At 34.7% G+C, this 23,184-nt stretch overlaps 2 long non-coding RNA genes across 3 annotated transcripts in view; one reads left to right on the top strand and one right to left on the bottom strand.

The window, feature by feature from the left end:
- LOC118547859 (uncharacterized) overlaps positions 1-23,184 on the bottom strand; it is an 85,185-nt gene that overhangs the window by 11,861 nt on the left and 50,140 nt on the right. The gene's annotated exons all lie outside the window — the stretch shown is intronic.
- LOC118547858 (uncharacterized) overlaps positions 1-23,184 on the top strand; it is a 107,150-nt gene that overhangs the window by 58,430 nt on the left and 25,536 nt on the right. The window contains exon 4 of the long non-coding RNA XR_013448029.1: positions 20,309-20,410. This is a non-coding gene — a long non-coding RNA (uncharacterized LOC118547858). The remainder of the gene's footprint in view (positions 1-20,308; positions 20,411-23,184) is intronic.

Below are 23,184 nucleotides of genomic sequence, written 5' to 3'. Positions count from 1 at the left end.
TGAGTAATTCTAAGTAATAATGATCAAATCTTTATAGTTATAATGCTCTGAATATCAGTTTTCTCCTAAACAAAACAAGAAGTATAATGTCAGTAACTAACCTTCCTAAGTTATTAAAAGTCATGAGACAATACAGGAGAATGAATTTTGAGAAGTTCTCATAGGCTAATTGGAATTAAGTTACTATATTTCACTGTTATTAAAGTATCTATATACAAGTATACACAATTATATATATATATATACATATGTATACATACACATATGAGAGATATACATACTTTCCCATATGAAATATAAGATATGATAGTGTAGATTTTATCGTTTATGTTTTATATGTTGTTTATGTCGTATTTGCTAGTTTTTGCAAAAGACAATTAAAGGTCAAATCGATAAAGATTTACTCAGGAAGCACTCTGTTCTTAATAATTTTACAATTTAGGGACACCTGGCTAGGTCAGTTGGTAGAGCATACAACTCTCAATCTCGGGGTTGTAAATTCAAGCCCCATTTGGGTGTAGGGATTTACTTAAAAATAAAATATAAAAAAATAATTTTACAATTTACTTGATTGTATATAAAAGTTAAATGAAAATATTTAAGCAGTGTAACATTCTATGAGGAGGAAACACATATTTAATAAACAAATAATACAAATGTTAAAGATAAGATATTCAAAGGAAGGACAGAGGATTTCATGCTATGATCAGAAAATTTATAGAACAGGTAGGATTTGTACAGTATCTTGAAGAATGGATGAGATTTGAAAAGGTGGAAAGGACAGACTCGGTTATTCTAGGTGGAACAAAACTTTCAAGCAGAAGTATGGAGTCAAAACATCTATGTATATATGTGTGAATATGTGTGGGTATTCTGATAGATGGATAGATAGGTAGATATCAGAAAATAAATGAAATTAGAAACAGAAAATAAATTGGAATATGCGATCTTAATTTTTTTGTAGTTTTCCCCATCCAACACATGACATTAAATTATTAAAAGGGGGACTCTTGAGGGGTACCTGGGTGGCTCAGTCAGTTAAGCATCAGACTCTTGATTTCACTCAGGTCATGATCTCAGGGTTGTGAGATCTAGCCCCGCATCAGGCTCCATGCTGGGCATGGGACCTGCTTAAGATTCTCTCTCCCTCTCCCTTTGCCTGCCCCCCACCTGCTCTCTCAAAAATAATTAATTAATTAATTAATTAAAAAGAAAAAGGGGACTCAAAATAGAATTTCTTTTACATTTATATCATTTACTGTCAATGTTAAATGCAAATGTTACAAATGTAAAATAATAAATCATTTTCTTCAAATAAAACACAATACTTTAAATTAAATGATAATTTATTTTAAACTCAAAAATAATTCAAGTAATAAAAACACAATTATTAAAATATTAGTATACTTTCCTGTGGACATCTAGCATCTCAGTCTAATGTTAAGAACAAAACAAAACAAAAACTAAGTGGCAAGAGAATTGCTTCCCCTAAAGAGCACCTTTATAACCTTAGCAAAGTTATTACTTTATGGTAGGGTCATAATAATTAAATTGCAGAATATTACAGAGCATTATGTTAATTTGAACTACTTTACACATAGTGCCTCATTTAGAAAAGTCCACCTCGTTTAATGCCGTTTTTTTAAGACATAAGAACTATGATATTGTTAGAAATGTAATTTAGTGAGTTTTTGGTATTTCAGAATTCAACCATATGACCCTAATTTAAAGTACCAAGGTACTAGTAATTTTCTTTGTATAATATTGTTTTATTTTTTATTCTGAATTTTTCACACTGTAAGAATAAAACCAATAATTTAATTGTTCAAGTTATACAAAAAGGATTAACCAAGAAAATGGTCTACTATTCTCAAATGGTTACTGCCTGTAATAATAAGCAAACACATCATGGTGCTTCAAATGTGTACTGCAAGAATAATCCTACTCTGGTATCTTATAAATGAGACAGTATTGAAAGTAAAAGAGGTGACTGTATAAAAATCTCCAAGTACAGGAGCGCCTGGGTGGCTCAGTTGGTTAAGCATCTGCCTTTGGTTTGGGTCATGATCCCAGGGTCCTGGGATTGAACCCCATGCAGGCTCCCTGCTCAGCAGGGAGTCTGCTTCTCCCTTCCCCTACTTCTGTTCTCTTTCTCTCTCAAATAAATACATCAAATCTTAAAAAAAAGTCTGCAAGTACATAAAATAAAATTAAAATATGTTAAGATAAACTATAATTGTTTAAACAAGAGTAATAGAAAGTACAGCTCTAATTTCATTTTAAAAACTGCAATTCCTGGGAAAAAAAGTAATAAAGATTCTTAAATTATCAAAAAAGAAGTAGAATTATTTGAAGATGAAAAAAATCAGAGGAAAATGTGTAGAAATAGTTTATAACTTCCTCTGCAGTGTTTCCCTTACCATGTAGATGTGGAAAGAGTTTATTGATCAGTTAGAAAAATTACAATAAAATGGATTGAATGAAGTTTTGTCTCTTAAGATTACAAATTTATAAAACCAAATATTATTTTGGTTTCTGTTCAACTTAAAAAAATAAATTTTCTTCATTTTTTTCTAGTATTTTATTTTAATAATTACTTTTATTAATTGAATCTATAAATAATGTATGTTAAAATGATGTTTAATATTTACACATTCTTAATTTACATTGCTTTTTGCATTTTTCTTTGTAATGTGTTCATAAATGTTAGTATTCAAAATGTATGGAATATTTAATTTTGACTTTTTTCATTACTTTTTAACAATGTGCAACCTATAGCAGAAGTCTTACCATTTTATCTTACTATTAATTGCCTGTCCACTTGAAGTTCAATATTAATTAAGCCATACCAGTTGATTTCACTCAAGGACCCTTTTAAGGAAAATGTGGTGAGAAGATCATGGTTCTCAAGTGATTTTTTTTAGTCAGCTAGCTAGCTTCTCTCCTACTTTTATCCTTTTCACTTATAGTCTCTCCCTTCCACAAATTCTTCTGCAAAGAAACAATTAGACTTATTCCTACAATTTTAAAAGAAACATATCCTTATATAATATGAAGAAAAAGTCGTATTTTTCTTTTAAAGATTCAGTTTCATCAAAGAATAGTCAGTATTCCTTGCTTTGCTGTTCACCACACACATGCTCCTCATTGACTTTCAGCTTGGCTTCCTGTGTCCAAACTTTTTGTTAGCAAGACTTTGGTTATCAAACTTAGGGCCTTTTCTCAGCACTAATTCTGAATCACCTTTTTGATATTAATCACTCTCACCTTAAAAAATATTTCTCTTGGGTTCCTTGAATTCTCTTAACTCCAGCAGTTTTCTGACTTCATACCTTTTTTGTCCTGGCATGCAGGGATTCCCTAAGGAGCAGCTTGCTTTCTTTCCTTTTCCAACATTCTCTCAAATGTAGCTCTTACCTCCCCCTACGTTAGTCTCTGTGAGGCTTTCCCCCAAACCATTATCTCTTATTCCATGTGCCTGCTGGACATCAGCCTGACATCCCACCAGCACTTCCAATCCAACATGTCCAAAAACATCTCTCTCGCCCCTCCATACACGTTCCCATTTCTTGGGTAGCTGGACCATAATCCCAGAAAACCAGGTTTGACTATTGGACTTGGGTCTGATTCCCCACCCCACCTTCCTCACCATATGTCTTGAACTTACAAATTGTGTGGATTTTGCCTCCATAATATTCCTAACATGTGTTCCTCCAGCCGGATTCTCATTTTTGCCATGAATCTCTCATTTAACTTTGATCTAAAATATCAAAATAATTATATAACTCGACTCTCTATATCCGCTTCTTTCTTGCAAAACATAACTCTGATCATGTTAGGAATCCTCCAGTGATTTTTTTAATGAGAATTCTTTCTTAAAAATATTTTATTTATTTGAGAGAGAGAGAGCACGAGCGTGGGGAGGGGCAGAGGGAGAGGGAGAAGCAGACTCCCCACTGAGCAGGGAGCCCGACTATGACACCGGGGCATCACCCCAGGACTCTGGGATCATGATCTGAGCCAAAGGCAGACGCTTAACCAACGGAGTCACCCAGGCACTCTTTTTTTCTCTTTTTCTTTTAATAACCTCCACTATTTGACAAAACATACTTGTCTAGCCTTATTTTTTTATTCTGTATCTTTTAAGGTACATCCCATTCCTATCTTTTCTCCCTTATAGTGGACTAGTGCTTTGAGTACTAGAGCTTTGTGTTATTTGTATTTGTGTCCCCTAGACCTTCACACAATACTTTATTCTAAGATCTCAATATATGTTTTCATGGTGAATGAATAAATGCATGAAGTAGCCTTTGCCCACCATTTCCTTATCCCAGAAAGTCTATCATTTCAGACAAGCAATAGAATTCTCTTAAGATCAAAGCTAATAAAAAAGACTAGAGTGGTGATTCTCAGCCTTGGATGCACACTGGAATCACTGAGAAGATTTTGAGATACACCTCCACCTTCAGAGATTCTGATTTAATTTTCCTGGGTGGGATTGAGTAAATGGTATTTTTAAACATTCCCCAGGCAATGTGAAGTACACCCAAAGCTAAAAACTTTTGAGCTAGAGAGTAAGTGTAGGCTGGGGAAATTTGAATTTTGAATATAGTTTAAGATTAATTTTCACATACTATATTTACCCCAACAATCAAATCCACCCAAATGAGTCCTTTCACTGTCTCTAGCATCAGAATTTGATACTTAAAAGCTAATGGAAAACACACATTTTAAAAAATCCTTATTTTAATAGAAAATTAGACTTTTAAAATCTATATATAATCATCTGAGATTAGACTATTCAAAAAGAGTATCAGACCAGAAAGCAAACCATGTTATAAGACCAGAAAGCAAATCATCATAATTTATGCTGGGCCTTTTATTCTATTCATGCAGTCATCTATTCATATAACCAATTTTAATATTCAATTATGTTTTGGCTGCTTATAATTGCAATTTTAATTTATACAGAAGTGATTTTATATCAGGCTATTTTAAATACTAGAATTGATTGATCTTAAATGTATCATATGTGATCATTAACAGTATAGATTATCTTTGGAGTCATTGGGCTTCTAGTAAGACCTTCAAGCTCATTCTGGGGTCTTGAATCCTTTAACTATTCTTTAAAGAGGGAAAGGGTATAAATAACATAATGAATTTTGAGTTTTTAATGTTCCCATTATTTTGTCTTGCTCTCTCTTTAAATACAGATACAACATATATTTGGAAATACTTTTTTATGTCTTGGATATTACCAAACAGCCAATCAGTATTGTTTAACTAAGCTTTCCTGTTTTAGAAAGTAATTGACTGTTTTTAATACCACCATTGATGACTCAGTAATTCATTAACTAGTTTTGAGGTACTAACCAATTTTTTTCTTAACAAGTTCCTCCTTTGCAACTTTCCTCCCTTCTCTACCCTAACTTTGCTCCAAAACTGTCAATATTTCAGGATAATATGGAGGTAAAAGCAGAAAAAATATTAGTTTGTTTTTCTTTTCTATTTTTTTTTTTTCTGTAACTGGTTACAAAAAAACCTGAAGCCCTCAGGGGAAGGGAGAGGACTCCATTCCATATATATATATATATATATGGATAATTTGAAAAAAAATCCTTAAAAACTAAAAATGTGCCACTCCCTTTCCCCCATCAAGACTTTTTGGGCATGGAGGACGTGGAGGACAAATCATACAGAAGAATTTATCTCCCTTCAGAAACATAGAAGGGATGAAATAAAGTGAGCCACTTGAAAGAGTAAGCAGATGGGAATAAGGAGGGGTGCCTGGCTGGCTGAGTCCATAGAGTGTGCGACTCTTGATCTTGGGGTCGTGAGCTCAAGCCCCACGTTGGGCGTAGATCTTACTTTAAAAAAAAGGAAAGCAGATGGGAATAAGGAATGTGTAACAGATGGTTACAAGCATAGACTCTAGCCAGACTCTGGCATTCACACTAGCTATGTGACCCTAGGGAAGGTATTGGCAATTATTGTTGCCTAATTTTTCTAAACTATTAAAAAATGTGAATAAATGGGGTACATCCTTCATAAAATTGTTGCAGGGATTAACTGAGTTGAGGATGCTACACAGAACATGGTCTCACCCAAACTTCCCAATTCCCCATATACTCCACATCATCTTTCTCCTCCCTTGGCTCTGTGATGCTGCTTCATCCTCATTCCTTCCTACTATTTTGGCTATTGTCTCCAAACTCAGCTCATGAAAGACCACTGTCTTTAAGAGCTGTCTGCTGGCCAACCATCCAGGTCATAGGCATCCTAGAAAGCACAGCCACCTGCTTAAGAAACTTCTCCAAGCTTTGCCCCCTAACCATTTAAACTGAATCTTTTCATTTTTCTTTGCTCAATCTCTTTACATGGACCTTACATTTGGATGGGATACCAGCCTTTTCATTTGGCATCTTCTTTCCCATTTTGTCCTCTTAGCACCAAGCAGCGCTCTCTGTGGTAGAGTGGAACACACACCCATACCCACACCCACCCTGCACTGGACTAGGCTTCCAGATTCTGACCTGGGCCCCCCCACCCCTTAAAGGATCAATGATCTTTCTGTTTTCTCAACCCTCACATTCTCACAGGCAATCTCCTTTTCCACCATTGTTTCAACATTCATCGATAAGTTAATAAAAATAATGACTTAACATCAATTGAATGCTGCTATACACTAAGCACTCCCTGGAGACAGGTAGTATTATTATCCCTCATTGTGAAAATAAGGAAACTGAGGCAGAGGATGGGTAGGTAACATGACCAAAGTCATACAGCTCATAGATGGGAAAGGCAAGATTGGAAGTCTGGGTGCCCATATTGGTTTATAGTGAGTGTGGAGTTTAGAAGCAGACTGTCTGGGTTTGAATCCTGTTTAGCTGGGAGCCACGTGACCTGAGGTAAATCATTTAACAGATCTATGCCTCAGTTTCTAATTCATAAAATGGGGGTTATTATGCCTGTCTCCCAGGGCTTATGTGGGTATTAAGTGGGATGACATATGTAGGACACTTAGAACAATACCAGCACTTTGAAAGTGCTTTAATGGTTGATGATGATGATGATGATGATTACTCTGTATTGCCTCTCATGATGGTTAAATCTCTATCTTTGTTCCCAATTTTTAGAGCTCCAGACCTATATATCCAAGTCTACTAGATACCTGGATGTTCCACAGATGGCTCAACTCATTATTATGTCCTTAAGCAATTATTCTCGAATAGCTTACTTTGGTGAATGCTGTCATCACACCAAACACAGAGTCACTCTGAACTCTTTCTTAATAAGTTAATACCAACAATTCATGTCCCCTCACTTTATATGTTGTTCCATCTGCCTTCCCTCATTCCTACTTATAAGACTTGTTTCCAGTATATTGAAGTACCTAATGCTAGTTCATTATAAAAACCAGGAAAGTCTATAATGTGAATGGCTCCTCTAGAGTTGTGTAGTGAGCAACTTGCACAACCATTCACTGTGGTCCAGCTTAGTCTATCCTTGTCCTCAATAGAGAATTTTACATAAGGTAAGAAAAATGAATGTTTCAATAATACACTAAATCAGAAATCGGAAGTGTATATAAGTAAACAGTTTGCTACAAAATTACAAAGAAAGACCATATTAGTAAGTAATGAGTATCTGTGGGGTTTCAATTTGACAAAATGCTGTGCTGACTATGAGACTTAGAAATCAAGCTATAAAGAGCAATGGGCTTTTGTGATTTTGACTACAGTCACTGTTTAGAAAATCTGCTATTCAATAAAAGCATCTGGGAATCTCTCAGGTACAGAATTATTAGCTTGAGGGCTCCTGGGTGGCTCTGTCGTTAAGCGTCTGCCATAGGCTCAGGTCATGGTCCCAGGGTCCCGAGATCAAGCCCAGCATCGGGCTCGCTGTTCAGCGGGGAGCCTGCTTCTCCCTCTCCCACTCCCCCTGCTTGTGTTCCCTCTCTCACTGTGTCTCTCTCTGTCAAATAAATAAAATCTTAAAAAAAAAAAAAGAATTATTAGCTTGAAATTGACTTGAAAAAGTTCACATGCTCAAAATCCTGTCTCCAGAAAGGACCATCCTTAAATCACCTAAAATAAATGAGTATCTATCTCTTTAAAATAAAGATTAACAATTTAAATAAGAAACTCTTCCTTATCATTAAATCTAGTGCTTAAAATTTAATCTCTTTTCTCTTGTTCTCTCAATGTGAGAGTAAGTAATACAACAAATGTAAAGTGCTTAGGTGTAGAAGGCACTCTATAGGTGGTAAAATTTTTAAATTCATGCAGAATCCTTCTTATTAATGCATTTAGAATACTTTTCAGGCTTCCTATATTATGCCAAGTTTCTTGCAAGCAAATATGAATGAATAATCAAGTAGTTGATTATAGTATCTGAAATTTTCTTTTCAAAGTATGGATATGGCAGTCCATGGACCCTTAAGTTCATATTGGAACATATGCTGCACAAGTACACAATTTAACAAGGAAATAATAACATAGTAAGCAACATTGCAAATCTGAAGAAAAGGACGTTTTAAGATTTATACCAATCATTAATTTGTAAAAAAAAAAATGAATGCCTAGGTTTGGTGAATTGAGACAATGCAAAAATAGATAGATGATAGATGATGATGATGATAGATAGATAGATAGATAGATAGATAGATGATAGATAGATGATAGATAGATAGATAGGTGATAGATAAAACTGAACCATGCCTTTTCATCACCATGGTTCCCTTTACCAGTTCTCTTTTTGTTAACTATTTCTTCATGTTCTCTTTCTTCCAACATTTCTCAAGTCTTTTTCCATTTGGCTTTTTACTTCCACATAAAACTCTAACACATTAAAATTTCCCGCAATTTATTTTGTTTCTTTCTTTTGATTCTTCTCTTTATCATAGATCATCTTAGATATATTAGAGTACGTAATGTGTTTGGATTACTGCAAGAGTGATTCCATATGGCCGCAATGTCTATATTGACCTGTCTTCTTCAGTTTTATGTATTAAAAGCAGATTTTTTTTCTGGCTTTGAACATTTATGTGTAGAATGTTTGTACTTGTCAGAGTAGTTTTCTTTTCATTAAGTTGGCACTTTTGGTGCATTTCTAGCCTCTTAATTGTGCAGGAAAAAAAAAATCCTCAAATGTGTCAGCAGGAGGGATAAAAGGACATGTTTCAAAATTACATGCTGTCCTCGGGAATAGAAGTCATGGTCACACCACCAGAGAGTTGCTTATCAGGCCCATAAGATTAGGGAGTTTGAAAGAAGAATGTACCCACAAATTGTATAGAAAGAAATAAGAGATTATTTTCTTCATTATATGGAACTGTAATAAGGAAAAAAATCTAGAAAAAACAGACTAAGAATTGTATTTCTGTACCAATTAGCAGAACAAAAAAAAAACTTCAATCAGCAGTTTATTTTCACACCTCCTACACAAAAAGATTCAAAGAATATTGTCCACACCAAAAGGATTTGATTAATTATTTTTTCAGTGAATTGAATAACTATTTCTTTTTTCCCTAAGTGAACTGATCAAATGTTTGATAACTCCTCATGGATGTTGACAATATATGATGTCAGCATTGCCAACAATTTTCTTTTTAATTAAATATTGAACTGAGAGCATCCTTCAAATTTCTCATGAAATGTGAAAGTTCATATTTATTTCCTGGGTATCCTCTTGAAGGTACTCCTATAAACAGAGCCAGCCATCTCTTAGAGAGGAAAAAAATAATTTACTTCTTTGACTTTGCCAAAAACTTTTACTCAAAATATTTTGTCATTATTACTATTTTTAATTTAGGGGAAAACTCTACACTACTAAGTAGTGAAAAAATTAAATGATATATATATTTAGGTATAGCTACAATATAAATGAGAGCACATCAATCCAGCTCCATAAGAAATCCCCTAAATTACATAATAAACAAGTTGCCCTTTTTCTGCCACAAATGGCCACTTCTCTTTGTCCAAACAGGTACACCTCAAAGATATTGCTGGTTTGGTTCCAGACCACCTCAATAAAATGAATATCACAATAAAGCAAGTCAAATGGATGTTTTGGTTTCCCAATGCATACAAAAGTGATGTTTTTTTAAAAAAAGTTACGTTTATACTGTACTGTGGTCTGTAAGTGTGCAGTAGCATTGTATCTTTAAAACACAATGTACATACCTTAATTAAAAAATATTTTCTCGCTAAAAAATGTTAACCATCATCTGAGCTTTTGTGAGTCATAATCTTTTTGCTGGTGGAGTTTATTGCCTCGATGTGGATGGCTGCTGACTGATCAGGGTGGTGGCTGCTGGAGGTTGAGGTTGCTGTGGCAATTTCTTAAAATAGGACAGCAATGAAGTTTGATTCACCAATTTAGTCTTCTTTTCACAAACAATTTCTCTGTAGTGTGTGAAGTTGTTTGAAGCATTTTACCCACAGCAGAACTTCTTTCACACTTGGAGTCAGTCCTCTCAAGCCCTGTGCTGCTTTATCAACTAAGTGTATGTCATATTCTAAATCCTCTGTTGTCATTTCAACCATCTTCACAGCATCTTCACCAGCAGTAGATTCCATCTCAGGACACCACTGTCTTTGCTCAAACATGAGAAGCAGCTCCTCAGCTGTGAAAGTCCGATCATGAGATCGCAGCCGTCCAGTCACATGTTTGGGCTCCCCTGCTGCTTCTAGTCCTCTCGCTGTTTCCACCGCATCTGCAGTTCCTGCCTCCACTGGAGTCCTGAGCCCTCCAAGTCACCCATGAGGGCTGGAATCAACTTCTTTTAAACTCTTGTTCATGTTGATATTGTGATCTCTTCCCATGAATCATGGATGTTCTTAATGGCATCTAGAATGATGAATCCTTTCCAGAAGGTTTTCAATTGACTTTGCCCAGGCCCATCAAAGGAATCACTATCTGTGGCAGCTATAGCCTTGCAAAATATGTTTCTTAAATAAGAAGACTTGAAAGTCAAAATTACTCCTTGATCCATGGGCTGCAGAATCAATGTTGTGTTAGCAGGCATGAAAACAATATTAATTCCATTGTACATCTCTGTCAGAGCTCTTGGATGACCAGGTGCAAAATATGAATATTTTGAAAGGAATCTTTTTTTTTTCTCCTGAGCAGGAGGTCTCAACAGTGGGCTTAAAATATTCAGTAAACCATGTTGTAAACAGATGCACTGTCATCCAGGCTTTGTTATTCCATTTACAGAGCACAAGCAGAGTGGATTTAGCATAATTCTTGAGGGTTCTAGGATTTTTGGAGTGGTCAGTGAGCATTGACTTCACCTTAAATTTACCAGCTGCACTAGCCCCAAATAAGAGAGTCAGCCAGTCCTTTGAAGCTTTGAAGCCAGGCATTGACTTCTCTCTGGCAATGAAAATCCTACATAGCATCTTCTTCCATTGGAAGACTGGTTTATCTACATTGAAAATCTGTTGTTGAGTGCAGCCACCCTCATTAATTACCTGAGCTCGATCTTCCGGATAATTTGCTGCAGCTTCTCCATCAGCACTTGCTGTTTCACCTTGCACTTTTATTTTATGGAGATGGCTTCTTTCCTTAAATCTCACAAACCAACCTCTTGCTGCTAGCTTCCAGCTTTTCTCCTGCAGCTTCCTCACCTCTCTTAGCCTTCACCGAAGTGAAGAGAGTGAGGGCCTTGCTCTGGATTAGGCTTTGGCTTAAGGGAATATTGTGGCTGCCAAAGCCTAATCCAGATCTTCTATCTTCTATCCAGATCACTAAAACTTTCTCCATACCAGCAATAAGACTGTTTTGCTTTCTTATCATTTGAGTTTTCACCAAAGTAGTGCTTTTAATTTCCTTCAAACACGTTTCTCTCGCACTCACAACTTGACTAACTGGCATAAGAGGCCTAGTTTTTGGTCTGTCTTGGCTTTTGATATGCCTTCTTCCCTAAGCTTAATCATTGCTAGCACTTGATTTGAGATACATACAATTCTTCCTTTCATTTGAATGTTTAGAGGCATTCATTGTAGGGTTATCAGTTGGCCTAATTTCAATATTGTGTGTCTGGGAACAGGAAGGCCCAAGCTAAGAGAGATGGCAGACCAGTGGGTCAGGTGGAGCAGTCAGAGCACACACAACGTTTATCAATTAAGTTCTCCATCTTATATGGGCACAGTTCGTGGTGCCCCCAAAACAATTACAATGATAACATCAAAGATCACTGATCACAGATCATCGTAATAAATATAAAGAAAAGTTTGAATATTCCAAGAATTACTAAAGTGTGACCTAGAAATGCAAAGTGAGCAAATGCTTTTGGAAAAATGGTGCCAATAGACTTGCTCAACACAAGGTTGCCATTGACCTTCAATTTGTAAAAACTGTGATATCTGCAAAACACAATAAAGCAAGGTATGCCTATAGTACCGTAACAGTAGCTGATGAGTACAACCTGAAAAAATAAACTCTCTCTGGTAAGTATTTTTAATTTTTAAACAGGGGCCTTAATTGTTTGGAAGGAGTTAATCATTCTACAGTTACATAGTTGACATATTTCACATGTTCAAAACTACCATAACAAAATTGACTATTGCTTAAAACAAAACAATCCTTTTAGGGGAAACTGGTAAAAAAAAAAAAAAAAAAAAAACTGCTTTAAAATCAATAGAGTTTAAGTTGCTATTAAATTAATGATATAAAGGAAAATAAACTGATTTTGATTACACATTTAATGTTAATTCAAGTGCCTCTTGATATCTCCTCAAATTAGTTTAAGCTATAAAATTGCCTGTTGACAATCCATTTTTATAAATCTCTTGTCAAGAGAGATTTGCGTTATCCATAATTTAGTTCTAGTTTTTATTTAAACAATAAAAAATTGTGTTTATAATACGATTGTCATTTCTAGTTAGATTTAGCAGTATATCTTAGCAACTTACTTGCACACTGTTTCTTCCTAAATCACACTCCTTCTTTATGGATTCATTTATTTCTTAATGAAGTATGTCTTCCAGTATTTCTTCCAAGTGAGGGTCAGGAACTATGTGTCATTGTATGTCCTTAGACTTTTTTATTACCCTCTCTCTCTTGAATGGTTAACTTTACTTTGAATGTTATTTTCTTAGCACTTTGGAGTTTTACCCTATTCTCTTCCAGCCTCTCCTAAAGCTGATAAGGTCAGTCTGACTCTTCCTTTGTGTATGAAGAGCTTATTTCTCTTTTATCTCTAGTCGATTCCAAGATTTTCTCTTTATCACCTGATGTTCTGCAATCCCACTACAAAACAACTAGGTATAATTTGTTTCATTTTTATCTAACTTTTTGATATGAGGACTCATCACTTTCTTCAGTACAAGAGATTTTTCAGCCATCATTTCAAATATTTCCTCTTCCCTATGAACACCATTCTTTGTTACTGGAATTCTTATTCAACATATGTCAGAGCTTCTTGATTTTGCTTTCTCCACGTCTCTCAAATTCTCTTTTATATCTTTATTTTCTTTTTCTGTGCTACATTTTGCACACTTCAATCTTCCTAGTCACTCATTTTTTCTTCATCTATGCATAGCCTACTTTATATACTATGTATTATTGTTTCATTTCAATGACTATCTGGCTTTACTTGAAAGCTCTTTTTTTTGGCTTATACTTGTGGAAGCAGGGAACTCAGGATTCTACACTAAGTCTGGAAGAAATAATGCTATAATATTGAGATTGTATATCCAGAAAGGAAAATCCTACGATTACACTACAAGATGAATGAGAGAAAACGATGTGTCATTATCTTAGTTGCCCTCGTACCTAGCAAACAGCCTGACGAATTGTATATCTCCAGTAAATGTTTTCAGTGATTAATTAAATGTAAAACAACTGAGTGTTAAATTTAACAGTAGCATACCCCAGCATCCTTATTACTTTGTCAGTAGTTCAAGTACAATGATTCACAAACCAGAGATATGTATAAACACCTTGGGCGAACATTAAAATGCAGATTCACAAGCCTCCCCACAGAGCTTCTGATCCAGTAGGTCATGGAAAAGATCTAGAAATCTGTATTTTCACAACATGCATGATTTTGATTCTGGAAGCACAGGAAGCACCTTGAGAGAAGCATTCTGAGTGTGATCAGCTTTAGGAGTGGTAGTGATATCTAAACCAAAGATTCCTTTACGTGAGTTAGTCAGCAGAGGGGACAGTGGAGACTGACAGGAAAGAAACACCTTGGAGTGAAGAAGCAAAAGCTGAATAATAGAGAAAAGTGTGAGAAAAGCTGATCCTGCTTCATCAAGTATCATACCAAAGCTAGATCATTTAAAAAATATGCAGATAATGAATGCCTTATTATTTGCTCTAGTAAATTGCAGCATTTTACAGCATACCTGTGTTTTGTTTTAATTCTTCATACAGTTTCCTTTATTAATTAAAACTATTTTGAAATAGGTAGAAGAAGTTAATATTGGGCCTGTTTTCTTGTGGATTTATTTTTTAAAGGCTTTGCATTGAATTTTGTAGCATGATAGAATGATAATGTAATGTAATTTAGCTTAATATCTATTTTGTGTTAGATGACAGTTTTATTAAGCAGAACCAATAATCATCGTTATTCAGAGTCATAACGACCCATTATAAATGGTCTCATTTTTTTTAACTTTAATTTTACCTCTTAGAGTATGCCTTTGTAGAATTGCTAAAATGGTTACACTTGGTTTCTTTATAAATATAATTTTAACAATCACTATGGAAACATAAGTCATCTAGTAGTTAAGTACCACTATTCTATATATTTGATACAAAACTATTTTAGTGTCTTGGTTTCTGTTAATTAAACTTTCAGATGAGCAAATTTCAGGAAATTAAATTACCATCCTTCATGTGTTGGAGCCTTACAATTGAGATGAATAGCCTTTTCTTTCTGGGATGCCACCTTTCTGACCCCTGTGTTTATTAGAGTAGGAATTAGCAGTCAAATTAGACAGACAAGGACTCATCCTAGCAGCCTCCAGAATAACTGGATTTACAATACCCTCTTTAAAAATATTAACAAATTAAGGTGGTTTCGTGTTTATTAGGCATTTTAGCTTAAAGTGAATAAATTTAGGCAATAATCAGATTGTTTTCAGTCCCAACAATTGTACTGAGAGATAGGAATTTGGAGAGAAGAGAGATTGAAGTTATTTAGGTCATGGATACTTCAGGGCAGAGGATGTTAGAAGTTCTTCAATTTTAAGGATGTTTGATATAACATCAAATATCTATTTAATGTTTTATATTTGCAGAGCATTCTCACTTGCATGGGCCTTTCACATGGGCCTAAATCCTCTCTCCAAGGAGGATCATTATTATTCTGAATTTACACTGTGGGTACTAAGTGCCAGAGAAATTAACTCACACCCAAGCCAGTTACCTAGTTCTAGGAGAGGCAAAGCTTATGCTTTTTTTCCACAACATCAGAGTCTTGACAGTCAGAGCACATCCCAAAGGCTCTGGATGTACGGGAATAGAGTCAAGAGGTCAAAAAAGTTCAAAAAATGAAGGGCGAAGGTCATCTTAAATACAAACTTTACCAGCTTTATATTATTGTCCAGGGACCAGCATGCAACAATTGCTTAGAATTCAAGGAAAGTCAACCCCTTTCAGCTTCTGTCATGGGCACTATAGGTGGTTCCTGTTGCTTTTAAGTAATAATTCTATTTCATCTATACATGATTAAATGTAACTTTCTTCTATACAGTTTGTGCCTGGATGAACTAAAGGTGTATTTTCAAGCATTCAAGGATGCGTAGGAAGAAATCAGATCCATTCATGGATGCAAACATGGGTTATAACCAATGATGCCATGATGTAATTTCATATTTTACTTTATATTATTCATTCATTTGTTCAATAAGTAATTGGTGAATGCCAGAACTACATTTATACACTGGGTTCATAGAGAAAAAGACAGTCTCTGACCTTACAAAGCTCATACTCTAGTTGCGGAAGAAGGCATTTACAACACAACATGGTAAATACTGCAATAGAATTCATTGGAGATCATGGCAGTGCAGTGGAAGAAACTTTAAACCAACCTTCCAATAACTCTTGGAAATGGTTGTTTCACTGTGATTCATTTGCACACATGCATATCAATGACTGAAAATCTGCATGTACGTATATAGGTATGTAGTATGTAGCTTTACACTCGCTGAGTTGCCACTGAATTTGAAAATAAAATAATGTTCCCAAGTTTGTTCAAACAGAAAAACCTCGCAGAGAATGGTTAATTAGAATTGCTTTGATTGGGCTTGGAGCATGTGGTTTAATATAAGAGATATTGGGCTGTCTATATTAATTGGGGTCTTGATAAGCCACGCTGATGGTAGCATTTTAGAAAGCCTTGGATAAATTAATGAAAGAAATGCTTTTATTTTTAGCCTCACAGATGTTTAGTTTCTGGGTTATAATCATCTCTTAAAACATTAGAATCACTGGAATCCTGTGACTACCCAGGAATTCTGCCAGTCTAGCAAAGTTGTTTAAGATAAAGCTAAAAAAAAAAAAAAAATAGGGCATTCATTTCTGTCAATATGTCCTGTGTCTATAAAGCTCTTGGTCATAAATTATTGTCATCTGAAATCTATGTTCTCCACTTGGGTTTTTAGGTCAATTAGTTATATCCACTGGATAGTATAAATAATGCAAATTACATGAGTCTTATCAAGTTGGTTGGTTATATTTATATTATCTCTATGTAAAAACAATCATGGAGTTTGGAGGAAGTCATTGTAGCCAAATTCTGAAGCCTTGACGATTTTTTACCCTGGATAAGTTTTTTACCCCAAGATTTAGTTTCTTATCCAGAAAATGAGGATAATACCTACCATGTAATTATACTGTTAGGATCAAACATAATATATTACCTAAGGAACTGGGATAGCACATGGCACAGTGTAGTTTTTGAATATCAGTGATAGTTCTTCTTCATGTTTGGCTATAAAACCTGTGCTGGATTATGCTTTTATCATTTAAACACACCTTCTTACAACATTCCACCAGAGGCATTCAGTCAAAAAATTTGCTTTTTTATTTTGTGGGGACATCAAACTCACCAGCCAGTGATTGGGCTGGCCCATATGAGCCAACCACTCAAAATATTACTCGGGTTGCATTTTCCCATCAGAAAAGGTTGAGATATACCAAGCATTTTCCTCTTATTTTCTCATAGTTCTAGTGTTAAGTGATACCTGGCACTCTATTATAATACACATGCTGAAGTATGTACAGTGAGGAAGAATTGGGGATGCTTTCTGAAATTCATCAGGGTAACAATACCATTTTTTAAACACTGGATTAAATATAGATGCATTATTTGATGCCATATGGAGAGTTAACCTTAGTTGGTCAGAACTTGGGGCTAATATGTCAGGTTAGGGTATTCAATCTCCCCTATGCACTAATTACAATCTGATTGATTTTTCACTCACTGGGTTTTTGTTTTGTTTTGTTTTGTTCTGGGCTCACTGACTGCAGCTGTAACTTCAACTTGCCAATGTACACCATTGCTCACAAGAGGACCAGATGAGAGTATGTGAATGAATTTATTGCCAACCCTTTCCTACTCCAAAAACAAAACAATTTTGTAGATCTGTTGCTGATGGGTCATAGCACCATCTTCATATACAAATAACGGCATTTCATATGGCACTATTTTCAGTGTAAATGATAATAGAGACCATGAGGAGACAGTACAAATTATCTTGGGCCATTGTCTTATTTATAGATTAAAGTACAATTATGTTTTCCACTGATTTACATTCTGACATCTTAGTTAATTATGTTATTTGCTTCTTTTATGCTCATTCTCCCCTTAGATCTGGTTTGACTATTCTTTTCTTTAGCATTCTTTCCCTTGTTAGATTGTTTATTTTCTCTGAGTGGCAGAATACCTTTTTTTAATTATTATTATGAGACTGCTAAGTATTTACCTAATTACCCTTTAGAGAACATTGGAAGACAATGCAGTTGAATAAATGGATGAATACTGGAAAGGGATTACTGAATAATTATATTATTTCTGGAAGTCTCAGTGACTGTTATTTTTCTTACTTTCACATATTTTTCTTCTAGGTTACTATTTTTTTTTCATGATAGTTTTCAAGCTTAGAGCTGGTAACTTTTTTATTCCTGTTCGAAAAAAATACCCCGGGAGTGTGAAAGTGCTCAGATAAATATTATCTTTAAAAAACTCAATATTTTGAGAACCTATTTGTTCATTTATTTAGAATGGAAAAGCATCTAATTCAGTATTTATTACATTATGGATTTCAGTTCATATCAAGGTTTAAAGAATTTCAAATCAAATCTTACATCAACCCCAAAATTGAAAAACTGATATAAATAAAAGAGCATAGGCCCAACACAAATAATCAGACAGAGAAGAATCTCATTGATTCATTTAGGGAGTCACCTAGCCATCCATCATACAATTATTGAGAGCCTAAATTTTGTGCCAGGGATTTCTGTAGATACAAAGGTGAAAATACATAGTAAATCCAAACCAAAAACACATACTTTTATCAGAAATGTAGATGATATGAATGTGTAAATAAATTAGCACCAATACAATGTAGTCAGATCTATCACAGAGATACACAGATTCACTAAGAGACCACCTAGCCCAGTGGATAATCCAATCTGGCAGACAATTCAACTTGAAATGCATTCTGATTGTTGCCAAGCAATTTATTATTATTATTATTATTATTATTATTATTATTAATTTTGTATTGGATTGGTAATCTTTAAATTGGTTTCATTCCTTATGTACATATTATCCAGGAGTAGGATGAATAATAGAATTTGATGAATGATAGAATAAAGGGTCATGTGGGATTAAACATTTGTAAAAAATAATTTGAAAAGTGGAATTCATTCCTAAAATGGAGAAGTGACTGCAAAATTAGGAACATGTTCGCGGAAACTCAATAGCATAAGCCCGGCATTGACAATCTGATTCACGGCTCTCTTACTATCTATTCACATTGTTCCTTTAGGGGAAATTTGACAATGATGTCTCGCAAACGTATTGCCACTTTCAAAGCTTCTTGCTAGCATTTTAGCAAAGTGGAAAGCAGTTCTGGCATTTTGGATAAATGTTCCCCAAATCTTCCCTGCCAGACATCTCATTAAGTAGAAAGCCTCAATAGAGTAATATGGAAAAGCAATTTTAAATAGAAGTTTGATTCACAACATGGTGATTTTTGTAAATAATATTCTGGGAAGTCTGTGCTTTTTATGGATTTAATTTTACTGTTGGAGTTGTATGCCTTTTCTCATCTATTGTGACCAGTAATATTCACCCAGCCACCTATCATTCCTTTTCAAAGAGAACGGACTACAGACAAATGTTTAAAACGATTCCATAATTAACAGAGGACTATGCAAGAAATGACTATTTCTGAAAGGATTATTTACTTATTATGTTCTCACATACATATTCTCTAAAACATTAAATGCATCTCCTCCTCCCTAATGGGATGATACTTTTTATAATATCATTATAGCCCTTCTTTTAAATACTGTGTTACTATAATTGTCTCTGTATAATTGTGATTCTCTTGCTAAAAGTTGATGCCTGAGAATAGGGATTTTCATTGTATATACCTTTGTATCTCCAACCTGGCCACAAACTTTTGTAAGTAATTTTTAGTGAATGGCATGATTTATCAATGTTTGGTGCTTGTTAATATCCAATTTTTTTAAGATTTTATTTATTTATTTGACAGAGAGAGAGACAGCAAGAGAGGGAATGCAAACAGGGGGAGTGGGAGAGGGAGAAGCAGGCTTCCTACTGAGCAGGGAGCCCGATGTGGGACTCAATCCCAGGACCCTGGGATCATGACCTGAGCCGAAGGCAGACGCTTAATGACTGAGCCACCCAGGCGCCCCGTATATCCACTTATGTTTTAAATAAATATGGCTTTCAATGTGTTTTATTGTCTTTGTCTAATATTTCTGTTTGCTAAAATTGGATGAAACATTCCTGTGCCATCCTCCTCTCTATCTGGATTGCCTTTGTCCTGGTGTATATTCTCATCCTCTCTTGGTTGGCTACAGGAATAGCCTTCTTACTACTTACTTGACATAGTCAAATGTCACCACTCCATTCTATGTCTAACTTTACTCCCAGAGTGATATTTTCAACACTCAAATCTGATGATGTCACACTCATGCTTCCGAACGCTTCAGTGACTGCCCATCACTCCACAGTGAATCTAGATTTCGATGTTATTTTACCAGGAGTTCCATGAGTATGAGTGAAGTCCCATCTTTTCCTTTCTTCCCCCAGGTGCCTCACATATGATGCTCATTAAATATCATTGAATAAGTGCTGCATGACTGAATAAATGAAGATGGCTATTGTAGTCCACTTGTACCAAAATTTGGACAGGTGAGTTACCTCGTAGAAGTTTCTAATGGAGCTGTCTGAAAATGGGGACGGATGTTTTAGGAAAGCTTTTCACACACATGCCTGTTCATAAAAATGATCTGAGGTGTGTTGTTTTTTTTTTTAAATGCATGGCCTTTTATTAAAAACAAAAGAATTTGCTTTTTCCATATTTAAAATGAGTTTTAAATGAAATTTGTGAGTGTGAATATCAATAAGTAAAACCTATGTTAATTTTGAGTGCAGATCATAAAATTGTGAGCTTATAAATTTCTAAATTTTGTACACCATATCTTAAAATTTGCATCAAAAAATTTTTTTTTTAATTTGTGTTTTTAACATAAAGATTTCTGGTGTCTGAATTTCCAAAGGAAACTTGAGAATCTTTGTTTTTGTAAAAATAATTACTCTAAATGATTCTCATGTTCAGATAGGTTTGGGAAAGATCTCTTAGAGTAGCAGTTAATATCTAGAAACACAATGCCTACTCAATGTGGGAAGCTGGGCTTTGTGACCCTAGATTCATTCACTTCCACAAAGTTTAGGGTACTGTGATTCTAGTGGAGATCACAGTTTTTACATGAGTAGATCTCAGGTGATTGACTTGAGATTTACTTGAATGCAGATAGGAGGAGTTTGGGGATATATGACTACATCCAAGTATTACTGGATCTAGAGAGTTTTGACTAGTATGTATGTACTAGTCAATGTACTAGTTATGTATGTACTAATATGACTGGTTTTGACTAGTATGTACTAGTTATGTATGAGGTACAATTCCAGGTGCTGGTGATATAGCAATAACAACACACACAATCTCGGTGTTCTTTCAGCTAATATGTCCCAACTCGCCATGCTTATCTCCAGAACTTTCCAGTTAAGCATTATTTTCATAGTCACTTGGCTCTTAGGCAAATTGAAAATGATCATCCCCAAAGAGCCATCATTATCCTTGTTAAAAATAAGTGTCCAGGAGTTTTAGTCTGACGAAAACTTCAAATTGGTTCCCATGTCCTCTGAAGGTATAATGGTTGAGTTCAGATGATCACATACCACTTCTTACCTTTTGGAACCTATTTATATCCTGATGAGAAATTCATTCTAGGCCTACCCCTGAGTCTCTGACCACTAAGCATCCTATCATTTTAAGTGGAAATGCACTGTATTTTCTATTTCTATCTTTTTTCCCCATTTTAAAAGTTTATTGTCTCAACCAATACAGGAATTAAGTGTACAGACAGACTAGTACATAGACATTTATATTTTATATATGTTACAGGAGCACAAAAAATTATTTTATCTAGGGCTGCCATATTTTTCTAGAAAATAGTTGGTAAAGGGTTAAACCAAATACTCACTTTTCTACCTCTGGGACTCTCATAGAATGACAAGAACTATTGGGATTGGGTGGGAAACCATGAATCCGTTTATAATGTATTCCACAAACACTGATTTTGGCAATCATGTTAGATCTATTTCCACATACCACAATCTCCATGCCAGGTGTAGGGTACAGTATCTAGATAATACATGGAATAATTATGAATCTTTCACTTTTAAAACCCAGTCCTTAACCATGAGTATTCGTCCCTCTGGATTTTAAACCTTGACATTTACATCTACTATAATAATGTCTGTGGTGATAGAGTTGGACCCTTGGGACCTCAATCATTAGGGTTTTGCCTTTCCTCTGAGAGAAATCTTTTAAGAAAGTTGAATTTTATGAACATTCTCTTGAAAGAGCATTGGCTCTGGTCTCTTCAGATTTCAGCCACTTGCTGAGATACTCATTTAATTAGGGATAGAACACAAGAAATAGAATTGTACCTAGCCCTCTTCTATATGGAAATACTACTACTGTTACTTAATTATTAAGACTAGAATTTAATGTACCCACTCTATTATAGTCTTTGGGGCGATGGATTATTTCATTGTCTCTTAACTCATTTTAAAGATAATTTTATCTTTTGAACTTGGCATTTTTTCCCTCACTTTGATAATCCTATGCATATTTCAAGCTGTACAAGGTAGGAGAGTGAAGTAAGGAGAATACTTCCTACTTCACAAGCTGTGAAATTAAATGAGATATAAAATACAATAATATAGTGACTGGCACTTAAAATCTATACATTAAAATTACGGTGTAATTTATCTGTATTTTATGAGATGTTAAGAAACAGGTTTGAAATGCCTATGACTTGTAAATTTATATACTTGTGGTAATGGAAGTGTTTTCAAACATTGTCAGCTTCTTAGTACACCTAATGTTTGTATGAAATGTGGTGAGTTAAAATGATGACTCTGAGGCAGGTGATGTTTTCTATTGTACATTTTTGTTTTTAATCCTATGTGGTAGTTAAGGCTTAGATTTCTTGGTATTTCATTTCTCTATAGTATTACTACCATATAAAAAAAATAAAAACAAAAACAAAAAACAGATTATGGCACATGCATACAATCAAATTGCTACATTTTCACAGGGAAATTCTTTTAAAAGCAAAGTCTACTAAATTAAATCTAAAGACAATGAAATACCATACTAAGTTAAATTTAAGAGTAGAACTCGGCACAAGAGTAGAACTGAAAACAAAATTATAAACATCAGTTTTGTTTGTTGTGTTTGAGTAAAACAGTTGTGTAGGTGTGGATTGCTTTGGAAAACAGAAGAATTTTCAAAAAGAACCAAGAATGTTATGGTGATTTTATGGGTGTATTTCCAAAGACCAGAAAAAATATACAGGTCACTACATGGGAATTAAGAAACATAAACTCTTACA

This window comes from Halichoerus grypus, chromosome 5, assembly GCF_964656455.1.
Source record: "Halichoerus grypus chromosome 5, mHalGry1.hap1.1, whole genome shotgun sequence".
Classification (NCBI taxonomy): Eukaryota; Metazoa; Chordata; class Mammalia; order Carnivora; family Phocidae; genus Halichoerus; species Halichoerus grypus.
This window is presented reverse-complemented; position numbering and strand designations above follow the sequence as displayed.